Source organism: Lolium rigidum, chromosome 5, assembly GCF_022539505.1.
Source record: "Lolium rigidum isolate FL_2022 chromosome 5, APGP_CSIRO_Lrig_0.1, whole genome shotgun sequence".
In the NCBI taxonomy this organism is placed as follows: Eukaryota; Viridiplantae; Streptophyta; class Magnoliopsida; order Poales; family Poaceae; genus Lolium; species Lolium rigidum.
Window position 1 is genome coordinate 181,992,467 of NC_061512.1, and position 12,921 is coordinate 182,005,387.

Below are 12,921 nucleotides of genomic sequence, written 5' to 3' on the forward strand. Positions count from 1 at the left end.
TACTGCTTATTCATACCACCTGTATTTCACTATCTCTTCGCCGAACTAGTGCACCTATTAGGTGTGTTGGGGACACAAGAGACTTCTTGCTTTGTGGTTGCGGGGTTGCATGAGAGGGATATCTTTGACCTCTTCCTCCCTGAGTTCGATAAACCTTGGGTAATCCACTTAAGGGAAACTTGCTGCTGTTCTACAAACCTCCGCTCTTGGAGGCCCAACACTGTCTACAAGAATAGAAGCTCCCGTAGACATCAATCTCTTAGCACAATCTTTCACATGACATATTTAGTATGTCTGGTTACAAGAGATAAGAGCAAAAAATAACACACTGTATATCATGTTTTATTGTTATATCTAGATGACGTGCAACTTCTACAAGACGTCGCGGGAAAAAGGACGTTTTCATGGAGGAAGCCGAAGAAGGACGACGAGGTCGGGGCTTCCTCGTCCAAGCCAAAGAAGCCACGCGTGTCAAGCCACGTCCCTGTGTCCACGGAGGAGCTGCCAGCCCGAGAGGGAGCTCTTCTCCAGCGAGGATATCTTGGGCGAGGAAACTACCTGGGGCACCTCGCCTACCTGGCCAAGGTGGCTAAGGAGGAGGGAACTGTGGAATAGCTCCCAGCCTAGCCGGACGACATCACGACGAGGAGGCCATGAGGCTCGCAATCCACGTGTCCCAACAACCGGAGCCGCCGCATCCACAACCCAGCTACACCAACGCGGTAATGCCGCTAGGCGTCTCTGGGGACGAGGCAGTCATGATGGCCATGGAGGCCTCAGCCCCACCGCCCGCGGTCACGCCTGCCGTGGCCGCTCCTCCTCCTGCGCCGGTGATCACCATGGACGCGTCGGCGCCCAACTAGCCATGGGAGATTCCGTGTTCGTCGACCTAACTGACATGGGATATACCATATTGGGTACTCGACATTACTATACCTGGTGCGGATCCGTGAAGGACTATGCAAAACCCATGAAGAATCCAACAGAAGGCTGAGGCGTGGAAGGAGGCGTCGAGTTCATAGCCGCTTAGAGCATCTCCACGGGGGCGCCCCATAGCGGCCCCGGTAGCGTTTTGGGGACCGGCAACGAAAATGGGCTCACACCTGCGCACCCCAAAAAGCGTCGGCGCTTTTTTGAGCCCAGTAGAAGCGCCAGCAACCCCGTGTCGGCCCCTTCGCGAAGGGCGCGAATCGGCGCGCCGGCTCCTCACGAGACGGATTTTTTTAGGCGTGGGAGCCGCCTGTCAGCCACACATCCCAAAGTATACATCTTTTCCACCAAAACCCCGTCCCCTTTGCCGCTCATTTCTCCCGCCCGCCGCTCCATCTTCCATCTAGCCTCCAACCCGAAAAACCCTCGCCGCCGCCATGCCACCGAAGAGAAAGGCTCCGGCGAAGGCAGCGAAGGCGCCGACGAAGCCGCACAATGTCGCGTCGAAGGGGAAGCCGGCGAACATGTCGCATGAGGCGTGGGAGGACGAGAAACGCTGCTGCTCCTTTGCGACGTCCGACCGCAGGAGTCGCCGCCTCGCAGCTCTTGAAGCCGCGAAAGCGGGGTCTACTGCGGAAGTGTGCCTCAGCTTGGGCGACAGCCAGCCCGAAGGGAGCCAGCAGCCTACCGGCCGCAACTTCTCGAGTTCACCGTCGTTGTCGCTGTACTACGCGGAGGGGCCGTCCCTCTCGCAGATGCGGCTGTCGCAGATGGATGGCCGCGCCCACTACTCCCCCGAGTGCGCCGACAACGACATGACCTTCGACCCCAATGCGCTGTTCTCGCCGGATTCGGCGCCGAGGGGCAGCAACGCCTTTCGCTTGGGCGTGGACCTGAACTCGTCGTCTGACTTGCGTCGCTCGTTGGCGAGGGTGTAGCACGGGATGTACCGCGAGTGCATCGGCCAAGAGGTGTTGGCGGCGTGACCTTGCGTCGGCGTCTCCCCCGGCACCGTCGACGTTCATGTCTCCGCCAGCATCGTCGATGTTCATGCCCCCCCTCGCGACGACCGTGGATCTTGTTGCAGCGATGGAGCTACCACCGGGGCTCGCCAAGGACGTCGTCGAGGTTGAGCCGCCCATGACTCCGTTCATCTGATCATTTGGCCTTGAAGCCAAAGTTGTTTTTTGCAGCCGAACTAGACGATGGATCGGTGGCCATATGTTGGCCCAAACTTCATATTCGAAAACCTATTCGAATTTGGTGGCCGTGTGTTGGCCCAAACTTTAAATTCGAAAACTTATTCGAATTTATATGCTTTTATTTGAGTTTTTAATTCAAATCATCTATCGGGGTTGTCGTATAGGGGCGCCGGTGTGGGAGTAGTTCCCCAAATTGAGGATGCTGTGCAGGCGCCCTTGCCGGCGTCTATTTGAGGCCCGCTGGTGGAGATGCTCTTACCAACAAGAGCGCCACGGAGAAGATTTGGTGCACATTGGCACTAGTGATCTCGTTGTTTAAAAGAATCTTATTTTCGAATTTCAAAAATTCTGAAAAAAACCGCATACAGTTAATGATGTATCCCACAAACATGCAAAATATCAATTTCAAATACAAAGTACTTTATATTCTGAGCTACACAAGAATGACAGAAAGTGTAGATGTGAGTAGTACATTTTCGTATCTCTAAGGCTGGTTATAGCGGGGAGTAATTTAGACTAGTAACATATGATATGTTACTAGTTTAGGTTACTACCTTCATAGTGAGTAGTAACTTATATGTGGTATCGTGCATTGTATCATTTATTATGTTGTAGACTCATCTTGCCTTGAGGTGTGTGATTTTATGGTAACATAGCTAGTTACCACCATGGAAAAAAATAGCGCGCTATCCCAACGCTAATAGCACGCTATAGCATATCTGAAGAGCCGACGCTACGCTATTTTGGCGCTATAGCGCGCTATTCACGTTAATAGCACGTTATAGTATGCTAATAGCGTATTTTTAGACGCACACTATTTTATTATAGCGCGCTATTTTTTCCTTGGTTACCACCTCACTCTCTTTTTCTTCATTTATTAGCATGTCATGTCACCAAAATGCGTTGAGATGTGTGATGTTACTAGCTATATTACTCCCACTATAAGCAGTCTAAAGCAACATCAGATTTTATCATTTTTGTTTAGCATAAAGCAAAAAAGAATTTCGGGCCGAGATTTTGCATGACGACCACTTACAATCTTCAGAATTATTTTCAAACTTTTTAGTAACGTGTGAAAATGCCTTCTAATTTTTCAAAATGAAGAGTGCACTGGAACTAATGAACAAAAGCACTTTCCGCCCAATTTCGGATCTCGGCTCCTCCCCTCTGTGCTCTCGCTTCCCTCCCCTTTCCCGAACCTCCGAGGCTTCGCTCGCTCGCCGTCTCAGATCAGAAGCACCTCGCCCTCCGACCAGCGCACCGACCGGCCCGTAGCGAAGGGAGCCTAGCTTGCCGCCGGCGCGCGCGCGGTAAGAGCCCGCCTTCCTCCCCGCTGTTCGATTCGCGTGCTCTTTTGGTTGCTGCGGCCTGCGGGAGTGAAGCCGGGGAGAAACCGGGCGTAGTTTGCCCGCCGCGTTGGTGGCGGGACGCGCGAGCGTATAAGAGCCTGCCCCTCCGCGGTTCGATTCGATTCGTTTCGCGTGCCGTCAGTTTTCAGGGAGGGCTTTTGGTTGCTGGGAGGCGCGAGGTGCTTCGGCCGCGCCGGCGACGGTCGACGCCGCGGGCGAACATCTAGGGTTTCGTTTGGGAACCGTGCGGATGGTGGATTGATTGTTTCAGGTAAGGATGATGCGCGGAGTGGGCTTATGCTGCCTGATGAAAAATAAATTGGTTGTCTAATTTGCCGCGCGAGTCGAGAGATACTTGCGAAATCCGTGTGTTCGGTGTTCTGAATCCTGGTACTGCGTGACGCAGCTTTGTTGGCTATCTAATTGGGAATCTGAATTTGCATCTCGAGTTGATAACAGCTGGGGAAAATCTGTGAGTTCCAGCGTGAGGTCTTACTGAAACTGTCTGTGATGTTCTGAATCCTGACACTGTGGATGGGCTTTGCCGTGGCAGGAAAGGGACCAGGGAGGGAGGGAGGGATGGCCGCCTTGGAGCTCTACCGGATGGCCGCCTTGGAGCTCTACCGGATGACCACCATCGGCGTAAACCTCACGGCGACGCTGGACGAGATGGTCTTCAGCGGCAGGCTCAGCCCCGAACTCGCCGTCCGGGTCCAACTGCAGTTCGACCAGGTTCGACCGTGAACGCTAACTGACACACAGGTACTGCTAAACTGTGACGAGTCGCTGGGTGTATTGACCTTGCATCCATGGTCTTGTTTTAGTCCATGAGCGCCTTGCTGGAGAAGTGGCCTTCTTCAAGGTACGGTATGCCATCTATGTTTAGCAACATATACCTCTTACAGTCTTACTTATTATCACTGTAGATGTTATAGGGGAATGCTTAGATACCATGTTTGTTACTATCTGCCAGTGCAGCTGTACTGATCCAAACAGTACTTGTCTACTTATGAAGTGGTAAAATACTTGGCATGCGATTCTCCAAGTAACCACAGTTGCATTGGTCTTTTAGGAGCAGATTTCTCATCCTTCGCTGGAAAAAGAAACCTGAACTTGCTTAATAGCCAAATTTGGCAGTTGGTTAAAACTTCAGTGTCATCTGTCGACAAGACACGGAAATACCATTGTGTATTTCTTTTGGAGGATTTGTTTGCTTTTCCTGAAAAAAAATGTATCTGTGTGCTGATGTTGATTACTTAGTATCAAATATAAACTGTCTGCAGCATGATCAGCATGTGGACTGTCCTGTTCGGCTGTTCCTAACTAATATTTGGACCTATATGGATATATTTTTTCTTGCTATCTTAACATATGGTAATTTTGCGCAATCATTTCCATGTACTATTTGATACTTTTCCTAGATTTTGGAGAACATACTAGTGTTTTCCACTGTATTAATATCATGTGGCCTGACATATTCCTTTATCCTTGCTAACTGAAGTAGAATAGCTCCTTTTCTGTGCTGAAATCAGGAAATAATTCCGATGAAAAGGTTTTTCCAGTATATGCCTATTTCTTCTGTTGTTGCTGATGATTTGATAAACTGTAGATGTTTGAAGGGAATGCTGAGATGTATTCTTGTCAGTTGGCCCGTCAATGTAGTAATTCTGATGCCTATTAGGTTTTTGTTACGGCTACTGATTATTTTTCTGTGTACTTGGCATATTACTTTAGAAGCAGATTTTCGCAAATACAGTCAATTTTTTGCAAATAAAAACCAAGTTCCAGATTCAGCAGTGGTGAATACACACGTCGCCCAGAAATACTATTGTGGAAATACACCGTTTTATTGCTTGGGGTAAATTGTCTGTCTAGGTTATGTGGATTTCTCCTAACTTATATTTAAACCTAGTGATCAGTTAAAATTTATTTTGCTAACAACAGTCTTGTGCAATCAGTTCCAAATACTATTTGAAAATTTTGCTAACTTTTGGAGAACATACTTGTGTTCCACTGTCTTGATGTCATGGATAATGATAATTCGCATTACTGACTGAAGTCGAAGAACTCATTTTCTGTATCAAACCTGGAATAAATTCTGCAAGCAACACTCTTATTTTCGTATGGCTGACATGCATCTAGATTATGTTGTTTATTGCTGAAAATAAGACTTCTGCATGGCAATAGCTGCACTCAAATTCTTCTCCCTAGTATTCCAGTCAAAGTTCAGAATACACTAGCATCTCAAGCCTCATCTCCCAGCTGCACAATGTTTCAGCTAGTTTGCTTTTGTGTTTACCACATTTACTAAGCTTACATATGTTGCAGAATGTAATCATCTTTCCATCCATCCATCGCTTGCATTTACATTATTATTTCTTGTCTTGGAAGGGCAATCTGCACACGTACAGGTATTGCGACAACGTCTGGACTTTCATCCTGCGAGATGCGACGTTCAGGAACGAGGAGATCGCAGAGAATATCGGCAACTTGAAGATCGTGGCCTACAATTCCAGTTTGATGAAGCCTAAGGAGCCTCCACAACAGCAGTAACTTGCCAGGAGTCCAGCGCGGCGCCTTTAACCATACGTAGTCACTCATCTTCATGCTAGACCAGTGACCACCCAAACTGAACAATCCTGTTGATATCGCTTACAAGGAGATTTTACGAGTATCTACTTAGACAGCCTCCCGTTGTGGACGTAGAGGAGTTATCATATTTTTTTGATAAAGGGAATTTATTAATATCAAGAAGATACCAATTACATCCAGCCTCTGCAACGACGCACCACCCTAATGGCACTACAGATGCACACAGCCGAAAAACAAGAAAAGAAAACTAAGAAACAAAAGTCCCGCTACAGTATCTCGGGCCTAACAACAGCAATACATCCACCGCCAAGACAACACCTGAATTAGACTCTCCAAAAACGACGCCTCCAAGAAGGGAACAGTGCTCAAACACCGTCGTCGCCCGATCAAATATCTTAGGTTTTCACCCTGAGATAGTCCCCGCTCTCAAAACAATGCCTCCACCAAGGTCATTGTCAGGCACAACCAATTAAGGCCAAACCTTGGGTTTTCACCCTGAAAGGTAGGACTCTGCACTTCACCTGTGTTGTCGCCCCCACTTTCATACCGCTGTTTTGAAGCCCGGAACACCAAGCAAGTCCCTCAACAGCGCAGAGACTTGAACCTCCCTTAGCTAGTCCTCCCCTCCGGCCTTCATGAAATTCTCTTTTTCCGACTTTCATCATGGATCCATAGTCACTTGATGTCAACATAGAAAAAGAGCTTCGCGCCGCTCCCTCCAGAACCAATCGGTCAGAATAAAAACATGAGGAGTTATCATATGGAGTATATATCGGTTATGGAAAGATGATTTCGCTATTTCTCTGTCGATAATATGACATGTCTGATACTGAAACTAAGAGTAGAATGTGACATGTTTGCGAAGCTAAATCTATGTGACGTGAATTAAGTGCTTTCTTCCCTTATGAGAGAGTGGTCACTCTGCATATATTCTAACTTGACAATGGTTCTTCCAGATAATTGCAGATAGTGGTATACGTAGTTGGTAAAAAAAATTGCGAACGAATGAGCTGTGCTATCATAATAGCAAGGCGTCAGCCGAACAATCCAATTAATTTGTCGTATCCAAATTAAACTTTCAAAAATACAAGTTCCAGCTAGATACGGTTCCAATTTTTTTGACAAGTTGAATAGGATTTTGAGTGAAGAGGATATCAAGTGGAGGCAAAGATCAAAGGAAAGGATTTGCTGGAAGGCGAACATAATACGAAATACTTTATGCTTCTATACCTAATAATAAAGGAGCTAAGGTTTCTGCCAAAATTTTCGTCCAACTTTTTTTGAACGGTTTTGCCCTCCCACCAAAACACATAATACAGCAAAATACCCTTATATCGGTTCGTTTTCTTCTTTTTGGCTCCAATAGCTGAGCAGAGACCTGGTCTGCTGCAACCTATGCAAGCCGCGCGCATCCCACCGACGCCCCTCCGGCCAGGCCCCCGCCGCCAGCGCCCCTGCTGCGTGTATCCCGAAGCCGGCCATGCCCTCGCCGACCACCAGCGCCGCAGGGGTCTCCCGCCGCCAGCGAGGCTACAGACAATTGCCACAGTACACTGTTTCGGCAGGGGAACCCGTCGGTCCAGGCGGCAGGGGAGTTCAAGGCGCGTGTCGCCCGCGAGCTGAGCTCAGCCTGCTCGGGAAGGCCGGCGAGGCTCCCGACGCGGCCTTCCCCTCAACGGTGCCTCAGCCCTGGCCTGGGACTAATTAAGAGGCGGCGAACATAGATCGATTCGGCCGCCACGGTGCGGACACAATGGCCACCGCCCCTTGCACCAGTCGTCCAGGCTCCAGCGCATGCACATACACGCAGACTACCCGGCAGCGGCGGCAGCGGCGTGCACGCGCGAGGACGACCTCACTCGGCATGGCGGAATTCGGAGCGCTTCCCAGTCAGCGCGTGGTACACGCAGACGACCCAGCACATCGGGCGCGCGGACGACCTCCCTCCGCGCGGCGGCGGAAATCGGCGGGCTCTTGTCTCAGCAGCAGCGACTGAGTGCACGCGCTGGTTGTCGGCACAGGGCGTGCGGCCTAGCTCCCTCAGCGAAGGACGTAGCGTGCGACGGAGGTCGGGCCTGGGTAAACTCGGCGGCGCAGGCGAAGGACAGGGCGCGTGTGGCAGCAGAAGGACAGGAGGATGGCGAGCGCGCGGCCGCATCGCACACCTCATGCACAGGCGGCAGGAACGGGACGCGGCCACCCCCGGCATGCAACAAATGGGAATGGGAAAGATTGGGAAGTACTCCGTAGATGTTTATACCGGGTTGCAGGGAAATCGTTGGGGGAAGGATGCGCATCGGGGCGGCGGGCGCTGTTCTTCGGTAAGGCTGCGGACCGAACGGCCCAATTAACGATCAAAAGAACAATCAGGACGATTTACTAGCACGCAACAAATTATCAATACGTATAGTCCCACCTCGCTCCCGTATAAGAAATTCCACCCGTTTATATTCGTATACGTTTTCTGAATTGTAACAAGCCATTACCAGCAGTCGGGGCGGATTTAAAAGAGGAATTGCAAGTGCTGGTGGCAATGAGAAAGGAAACAAAACAAATTAAAGACGGAGGATGGAAGGAAATCTGAGGAAAGCAAATACGGAGGTGGAGAGGAAGAAAGATATGGGCGCCCGCCAGGGAGAGATTGGATGGAAGGGGGAGCACCGAGCTGCCACAGATTGGCGGCGGACTGTGCAAGCAGCAATGCTAAATCGGATGGGAGTAGACTGGAAGTCAGGCGACCAAACAAAAGGAGCTTTGAGCACCCTGTGCTTGCACGGCCTGCTTAGGGTATAAGAAGAAAATAAGTGGCTGTCGTGAGTGTTTATTTTCACAACTAAATGGATGGCAATAAATGTAGTTTTATATCTTGGTACTCCCTCCGTCACGGCCCAAAATCATTAATTTAATCAATATAATATAAATTTTATGGTATAAAAATTATACAAAAGTACAACATCCGAACTTTCTAATAATATATATTTTGTAGTATATATATTATGCTACGTTAGATAAATTAGCGATCTAGGGATACGTGCAAGACCTATAAACCGGGACGGAGATAGTAGCATGCAAATTAGAGTTTATTTGGGAACAACTTTTGTAATATAACTAAATGGAATTAATTTAACCACCCTACTAGAATAAGGTAATAGCAACCAACGATTTATTTTTATTCTTTTTTTTTCTTAACACCAACACATATTGATGTGGCACTGCGTGTAGCGTGATCGAATCGACGGGTAGATGAGCCGGTGAAGGCACACCTAACTGCATGTGGTTGATTAATGCGAGAAACTTGTACCAAGAAAAACATATGCAATGTGCCACACCGGCCTATCACTGATGAACTTTTAGAATTGATTATGATGGTAATCCAGAAGACAAGTGTCAACACAAATAGTTTACATGAGCATTTGAATATTTATTTATTCCGATGCAACGCACGGGCACTTTTGCTAGTAAAGCTAATGATTGTAAATGTAGGAATAATATTTTTAGATTAATCCAAGATGAAAGTTTAATTACTACTGGGGAGGATGACATCTTACAGTATGTGACAAACTTTGTTAACTTGGTACCTGTCACCATGCCTTAAAACTTACCTGAATGTCTATCTGATGAAGACAATAGGAAATTAATTGAGCCTTTTACCTTAGAGAAAATTAAAATAGCAGTTTTTGAGATGGAACATAATAAAGCTCCCGCCCCCATGGGTTTCCGGCAGAATTTTTGGCGGGTTATTTGTGATCATTTGCTAAAGTTGTTTTCAAGATTTTTATGATGAGAAGTTAGAAAATTCTGCTCAGAAGGCATTAAGGATCAGGTCCTGCATCTGTGCACACCTGAAACCTGATTGTGACACGAGGATGCAGTAAAAATCATAGGACACATTCTATTCCTTCAAAGCTCTTTTATTATCGAGTAAATAAATGATTTCAACTAGCAGTCACCAATGTACCAAGAATCACAACATCAGTGAAGGGAATTACAAAATTCAGCTGTGTGGAACACACTGTCAGTGTCACTGCACACGTGCCCTACGAAACAAATGAAATTATGCTAGAGTAAGTGAAACTAAAGAACGTGGTCTTTCTAAATCAAATCATGCAGGTTGCCTACGCCTAATCTCGGTCAGATTAGTTATAGACATGCGTCGTCGTCGTCGTCGTCGCCGCCGTCGTCGTCAGGGTCAGCAGGTACACGCGACGACAACAACAGCAGCAGCGGCAGCGCGCGCATGCATGCACGGCGGCGTTCTCAAAAAAGGACGCCGACACGCGGATGGCGGGCGCACCGCAGCCATGATCGGCGACTTCGCGCGCGCCCGGCGAGCTACTGCTCCGAGGGCAGCGAGTCCATGAACCGGGTGAGGTCTCTGTTCAGGAGTGCGTCGGACCTGACGGCGGTGTCCTGGGCGAGGGCGTCCACCAGCGCCCTCGGCACCAGGCACTTGCCCTCGGCGGCCAGCCGCTCCTGCACGCCGCCGCGGACGAGCAGGTCGTGCATCTTCTCCTGCGCCATGGCGGCGGGCACCTTCTCCTCCTCCTCCTGGAATACCAATGAAATTAATTTAACAAACTTGAGAGAGAAGTGATCAAGGTTGTAACGGGGAAGAACTGATCGAGGCTGTATGTACCTGTAGGTTTTGCAGGAGCGCGAGCATGCCGACCTGCGCCTGGAGGAGCTTGACGTGGCGCGCGGCCTCCTGCAGCATCTCGGCGGTGTTGAGCCTGTGTCCGCCGGGGACGATCCGCGACAGCTCCGCCGTCTTCTCGCTGATCCGCCGGCGCCGCTCCCTGGCCGCGGCGCTCTGCGAGGACCCGCTGTTACCGGGCCGCGTCGCGTTCGCGTCCGCCCCGCGCGCGAACGGCGGGTACGGCAGCGGGTGCGGCAGCAGGAAGTCCGCTGCAGGGAACTCCGTGAGCGCCGGCGGCGGTGGCACGTGCCGGGCACCGAGGGTGCAGTCGGCGGCCGCGAAGTCGAACCAGCAGTCGTCCTCCTCGACACCCCCGGCGCGAGGCTTCTTGGCGCAGGGCTGCTTGTCGTCGTCGTCGTCGGCGGGGTCGTCGGAGAGGAGGGGGATGTTGAGGAAGGCGTCGAGGCCGGCATTGACGGCGGGGTCGAGCGGGTCGTAGACGAAGCCGAGCAGCGCGTCGCCGACGTCGGGGTGGAGGTCCTGCAGGAAGCTGACGTCCCTGTAGTCGTGGTTGAAGAAGAGCGTGGGCGCGGTGGGTGTCGTGTGGAAGCTTAGCGCGGCCATGGACATCGGGGCGTGGTTGCTCGCGATCGCTCGCTTGCTGATGCTGCGCGGTGGCAGGTGTCTCGGCGCAGAGCGCAACCGCCTTGGGTGGTGGGGCAGAGAGTCAAAGGCGGTGGAGACGGAGGCTTGCGGCGGCAGAACCTGAACTCTAGCTTTGCTGGGTAGAGGCAAGCGCAGTGATTGGTGGTGGTCTTAACTCTTAAGGAAGGATTGCTGCTTGGCGCGGTAACCGTCCCGCGAAAATGGGGACGGCGCCACGGCCCACTCGCTCCTCATTAACCGCCATGCGCCATGCCATTATCTCCCGCGGTTATCTCACTCTCTTTTCTTCTTCTTTTTACTAAGTTTCATTTATAAAAATATATAATTTTTACGCTAAATCTATTTCTTGCCTGCGCACGCTCTGATGTTAGGGAGTGCTCACTCGTCGCTACCGTCCGATCTGGTTTGTGTGGACATACGCGGACACGAGTCGGTGCGGGACCAACCTGGCACCGTGTGGGGACACATTCACGTGAAGAGTCCTGCCTAGTCCAGATTCCTTCCACATGGTGAAATCCAGAAACCTCGTGACCTCATTTCCCCACCTCTATCTACTCCTACTTTTCTTTTTCTCCCAATCCCACGGACAAACTGCAAATCAGCCAAAGCGGAGCGATGCGAGGACTAGCAGGAGCAGGTCGCACGGCGGTGGTGTTCGCCCACGGCGAGCTACCTCCTGTTGCGGCGGCGGAAAAGAGATCTTGCGGGGGGCAGAGCGGACCTCGACTCCGGCGCCATCGAGATTCAGCACGCGTCCCGGCCGCGTGGGGCGGACCTCGACGCCGGCGCCATCGAGATGCTGCACGCGCCCCGGCCGAGTGGGGCGGACCTCCACGCCGGCGCGAGCGAGATGAAGCACGCGCCCCGGCCGCGTGGGGCGGGCCTCGACGCCGGCGCCTGCGAGATGCAGCTCGCGCGTCCATGTGGATCCCGGCCGCGCGGGGCAGACCTCAACGCCGGCGCCGGCGAGATGTAGCTCGCGTCCGGCCTTGCGAGGCAGTTCAGGCGGCTCCATCGTTCCACTCCGAGAACCTCCACGACAGTGAGATTTTCGCTTCGCCCTAGTAGCTGTGTGGACTCCCAATTTCTGTGACAAATACAGTAGATAGCCAATCTTCCCACATCCAGAAATATGGAGGATGTAACAGTAGTAGTTTTATACATATAGAATTTGTGGAATGATGTAGGAAGATTAATTTTCTACATCCAAAATTGTGGAGTATGTTACAATAGAAATATTCTACAAACTCTATATGTAACTTTTTCCAACTATATGTATTTTTACCTATTTTTTTACATCCCGAATGGTGGAAGATCTACATTTATTCCCCCAATTCTAGATGTAATTTATTGCAACTGCATGTATTTTTATCATTTTTATACATCCAGTATATTCCCAAGTTCACTGTATATAAAACAGTACTAGTATGATCGTTTCTTCCATACGAGGATGTAAGTTTATGGTATGGATTTTCTCCCTGAGATATAGTTTCGCAACTAACCACTGGATAGAATTTTGAAATACAAACACCATTTTTGTGTGTTT